Genomic DNA, 5,101 nt, shown 5'->3' with positions numbered 1-5,101 from the left:
GGAAAGTAGACATCCAGGGCTTTCCAGCAATATATAATAGTCCATACTTTGGCCAAGAATAGATGACGTAAACTGGCGTTCAACGCCAGCTCTCTGCCCAAATCTGGCGTCCAACGCCAGAAAAGGATCCAAAACCAGAGTTGAACGCCCAAACTGGCACAAAAGCTGGCGTTCAACTCCAAGGAGGACCTCTGCACGTGCAACACTTAAAGCCCAGCCCAAGCACACACCAAGTGGGCCCCGGAAGTGGATTTATTCATCAATTACTTACTCATGTAAACCCTAGTGACTAGTTTATTATAAATAGGACCTCTTACTATTGTATTAGACGTCTTTTTGACCATCTTTGGATTACCTTATGATCCTTTGATCACGCTTTAGGGGGCTGGCCATCTCGGCCATGCCTGGACCTTTCACTTATGTATTTTTAACGGTAGAGTTTCTACACTCCATAGATTAAGGTGTGGAGCTCTGCTGTTCCTCAAAGATTAATGCAAAGTACTACTGTTTTCTATTCAATTCTTCTTATTTCTATTCTAAGATATCCATTCGCACCCAAGAACGTGATGAAGGTGATGATTATGTGTGACGCTCATCATCCTTCTCCTTTATGAACGCGTGCCTGACAAACACTTCTGTTCTACATGAAATAAGCTAGAATGAATATCTCTTAGATCTCCTAACCAGAATCTTCGTGGTGTAAGCTAGAATGATGGCGGCATTCAAGAGAATCCGGAAGGTCTAAACCTTGTCTGTGATATTCTGAGTAGGATTCAATGATTGAATGACTGTGACGAGCTTCAAACTCGCGATTGTTGGGAATTAGTGACAGACGCAAAAGGAGGGTGAATCCTATTCCAGCATGATCGAGAACCGACAGATGAATAGCCGTGCCGTGACAGGGTGCGTGAGCATATTATTCACTGAGAGGAGGGGATGTAGCCACTGACAACGGTGATGCCCTTGCATACAGCCAGCCATGGAAAGGAGTAAGACTAATTGGATGAAGATAGCAGGAAAGCAGAGGTTCAGAGGAACGAAAAGCATCTCCATTCGCTTATCTGAAATTCCTACCTATGATTTACATAAGTACCTTTATCCCTATTCTATTATTTATTATTCGAAAACATCATTATCAATTTATATCTGCCTGACTGAGATTTACAAGGTGACCATAGCTTGCTTCATACCAACAATCTCCGTGGGATTCGACCCTTACTCACGTAAGGTATTACTTGGACGACCCAGTGCACTTGCTGGTTAGTTGTATCGAAGTTGTGAACCATGGTATTGGCACCATGTTCTTGGCGCCATTGCCAGGGAAAGAAAGAGCCATGAATTTTACATCATTAAAGTGTAATCACGGTTACGCGTACCAAATTGCTCACGTTGCCAGGGATTGTTCGAGCCTGGACATCACAATTTCGTGCACCAAGTTTTTGGCGCCGTTGCCGGGGATTGTTCGAGTTTGGACAACTGACGGTTCATCTTGTTGCTCAGATTAGGTAATTTTCTTTTTGTTTTGTTTTCAAAAATTTTTCAAAAACCTTTCAAAAATTTCTCACTTGTTTTCGAAAAAAAAAAATGTGTTTTCAAAAATTTTAAGAATGAATTCTAGTGTTTCATATAACATGTTTTAGCTTGACTGGCCATGAAGCCATGTCTAATTCCCAGGATTTTGATTGAGGACTATGAATTCATTACTTCCTTTTTCCCAAATGTTTTCAAAAAAATTATACAAAAATCCAAAAAAATTAGAAAATCATAAAAATCAAAAATATTTTTCTGTTTCTTGTTTGAGTCATGAGTCATGTCATAAGTTTGGTGTCAATTGCATGTGCATCTTGCATTTTTTTCGAAAATTCATGCATTCATAGTGTTCTTCATGATCTTCAAGTTGTTCTTGGTAAGTCTTCTTGTTTGATCTTGATGATTTTTTGTTTTGTGTCTTTTCATGTTTATCATATGCATTCTTGAATTCTTAGTGTGTAAGCATTAAAGAATTCTAAGTTTGGTGTCTTGCATGTTTTCTTTGCATTAAAAATTTTTCAAAAATATGTTCTTGATGTTCATCATGATCTTCATAGTGTTCTTGGTGTTCATCTTGACATTCATAGCATTCTTGCATGCATTCATTGTTTCGATCCAAAAATTTCATGCATTGCATAATTTTCATGTTTTCATCAAAATTTCAAAAATCAAAAAAAATATCTTTCTCTTTTTCTCTCATCAAATTCAAAAATTTGAGTTGATTTTTTCCAAAAATTTTTTAAAATCAAGTTGTTTCTTATGAGTCAAATCAAATTTTCAATTTGAAAATCTTATCTTTTTCAAAATCTTTTTCAAAAATCAAATCTTTTTCAAAATTCTTAGTTATTTTCAAAAATTCCAAAAATATTTTTCAAAAATATTTTTCTTATTTCTATATCAAAATTTTCGAAAATAACAATAACAATTAATGTTTTGATTCAAAAATTTCAAGTTTGTTACTTGCTTGTTAAGAAAGATTCAAACTTTAAGTTCTAGAATCATATCTTATGATTTCTTGTGAATCAAGTCATTAATTGTGATTTTAAAAATCAAATCTTTTTCAAAACTAATTTCAATTATATCTTTTCAAAAATATCTTCTTATCTTTTTCAAAAATTTGATTTCAAAATATCTTTTCTAACTTCCTAACTTCTTATCTTTTCAAAATTTGTTTCAACTAACTAACTAACTTTTTGTTTGTTTCTTAACTTTTTCAAAACTACCTAACTAACTCTCTCTCTCTCTAATTTTCGAAAATATCTTTCCTCTTTTTCAAAAATTTCTTTTTAATTAACTAATTATTTTTATTTTTATTTTTTATTTTAAAAAAATTTTCGAAAATTACTAACATTTTTCAAAAACTATTTTCGAAAATCACTAACTCTTTTTCAAAAATATTTTCGAAAATTCCCTATCTCCCATCTTATTCTATTTATTCATTCATATCCTAACATCTCATCTCACATCTCTAGCCTCCTCACAGTTGTGTTTCTTCCATTATATTACATTATTTGTCTCCCCCTCTTCTTCTACTCACACAGGGATCCCTATACTGTGGTATAAAGGATCTCTATTATTATTATTATTATTATTCTGTGCCTTCTTCTTTGTCATATGAGCAGGAGCAAGGATAAGAACATTCTTGTGGAAGCAGATCCAGAACCTGAAAGGACTCTGAAAAGAAAAAAAAAAATTAAGAGAAGCTAAATTACAACAATCCAGAAATAACCTTTCAGAAATTTTCGAACAGGAAGAGGAGATGGCAGCCGAAAATAATAATAATATAAGGAAGATGCTTGGTGACTTTACTGCACCTAATTCCAATTTACATGGAAGAAGCATCTCCATTCCTGCCATTGGAGCAAACAACTTTGAGCTGAAACCTCAGTTAGTTTCTCTGATGCAGCAGAACTGCAAGTTTCATGGACTTCCATCTGAAGATCCTTTTCAGTTCTTAACTGAGTTCTTGCAGATATGTGATACTGTTAAGACTAATGGAGTAAATCCTGAAGTCTACAGGCTCATGCTTTTCCCTTTTGCTGTAAGAGACAGAGCTAGATTATGGTTGGATTCTCAACCCAAAGACAGCCTGAACTCTTGGGATAAGCTGGTCACGGCTTTCTTAGCCAAGTACTTTCCTCCTCAAAAGCTGAGCAAGCTTAGAGCTGATGTTCAAACCTTCAGACAGAAAGAAGGTGAATCCCTCTATGAAGCTTGGGAAAGATACAAACAGTTGACCAAAAAGTGTCCTTCTGACATGCTTTCAGAATGGACCATCCTGGATATATTCTATGATGGTTTATCTGAGCTATCAAAGATGTCACTGGACACTTCTGCAGGTGGATCCATTCACCTAAAGAAAACGCCTGCAGAAGCTCAAGAACTCATTGACATGGTTGCTAATAACCAATTCATGTACACTTCTGAAAGGAATCCTGTGAGTAATGGGACGCCTATGAAGAAGGGAGTTCTTGAAGTTGATACTCTGAATGCCATATTGGCTCAGAATAAAATATTGACTCAGCAAGTCAATATGATCTCTCAGAGTCTGCATGGAATGCAAGCTGCATCCAATAGTACTCAAGAGGCTTCTTATGAAGAAGAAGCTTATGATCCTGAGAACCCTGCAATAGCAGAGGTGAATTATTTAGGTGAACCTTATGGAAACACCTATAACTCAACATGGAGAAATCATCCAAATTTCTCATGGAAGGATCAAAAGCCCCAACAAGGCTTTAATAATGGTGGAAGAAACAGGTTTAACAATAATAAACCTTTTCCATCATCAACTCAGCAACAGACAGAGAACTCTGAACAAAATGCTTCTAATTTAGCAAATCTAGTCTCTGATCTATCTAAAGCCACTGTAAGTTTCATGAATGAAACAAGGTCTTTCATTAGAAATCTGGAAGCACAAGTGGGCCAGCTGAGTAAAAGGATCACTGAAATCCCTCCTAGTACTCTCCCAAGCAATACAGAAGAGAATCCAAAAGGAGAGTGCAAGGCCATTGACATAAGCGCCATGGCCGAACCTGTGAGGAGAGGAGAGGACGTGAATCCCAAGGAGGAAGACCTCCTGGGACGTCCAGTGGTCAATAAGGAGCTTCCCTCTGAGGAACCAAAGGACTCTGGGGCCCATCTAGAGACCATAGAGATCCCATTGAACCTCCTTATGCCCTTCATGAGCTCTGATGAGTATTCCTCTTCTGAAGAGAATGAGGATGTTACTGAAGAGCAAACTGCCAAGTTTCTTGGTGCAATCATGAAGCTAAATCCCAAATTATTTGGCATTGATACTTGGGAAGTTGAACCTCCCTTGTTCATCAATGAACTAAGTGATCTGGATCAACTGACATTGCCTCAGAAGAGACAGGATCCTGGAAAGTTCATAATACCCTGTACCATAGGCACCATGATCTTTAAGGCTCTGTGTGACCTTGGTTCAGGAATAAACCTCATGTCCCTCTCTGTAATAGAGAAACTGGGAATCTATGGGGTGCAAGTTGCTAAAATCTCATTAGAGATGGCAGACAGCTCAAGAAAACAGGCTTATGGACAAGTAGAAGACGTG

At 36.8% G+C, this 5,101-nt stretch overlaps 1 non-coding gene across 1 annotated transcript; it reads right to left on the bottom strand.

The window, feature by feature from the left end:
* Positions 1-3,685: 3,685 nt before the first annotated feature.
* On the bottom strand, positions 3,686-3,793 carry LOC112724665 (small nucleolar RNA R71). The gene has a single exon (XR_003163818.1). It is a non-coding gene; the product is annotated as a small nucleolar RNA R71 (small nucleolar RNA).
* Positions 3,794-5,101: the final 1,308 nt, after the last annotated feature.

This window comes from Arachis hypogaea, chromosome 11 (genome assembly GCF_003086295.3).
Source record: "Arachis hypogaea cultivar Tifrunner chromosome 11, arahy.Tifrunner.gnm2.J5K5, whole genome shotgun sequence".
Taxonomy (NCBI): domain Eukaryota; kingdom Viridiplantae; phylum Streptophyta; class Magnoliopsida; order Fabales; family Fabaceae; genus Arachis; species Arachis hypogaea.
The sequence above is the reverse complement of the archived record's forward strand: the minus strand, read 5'-3'. Positions and strand labels throughout refer to the sequence as shown.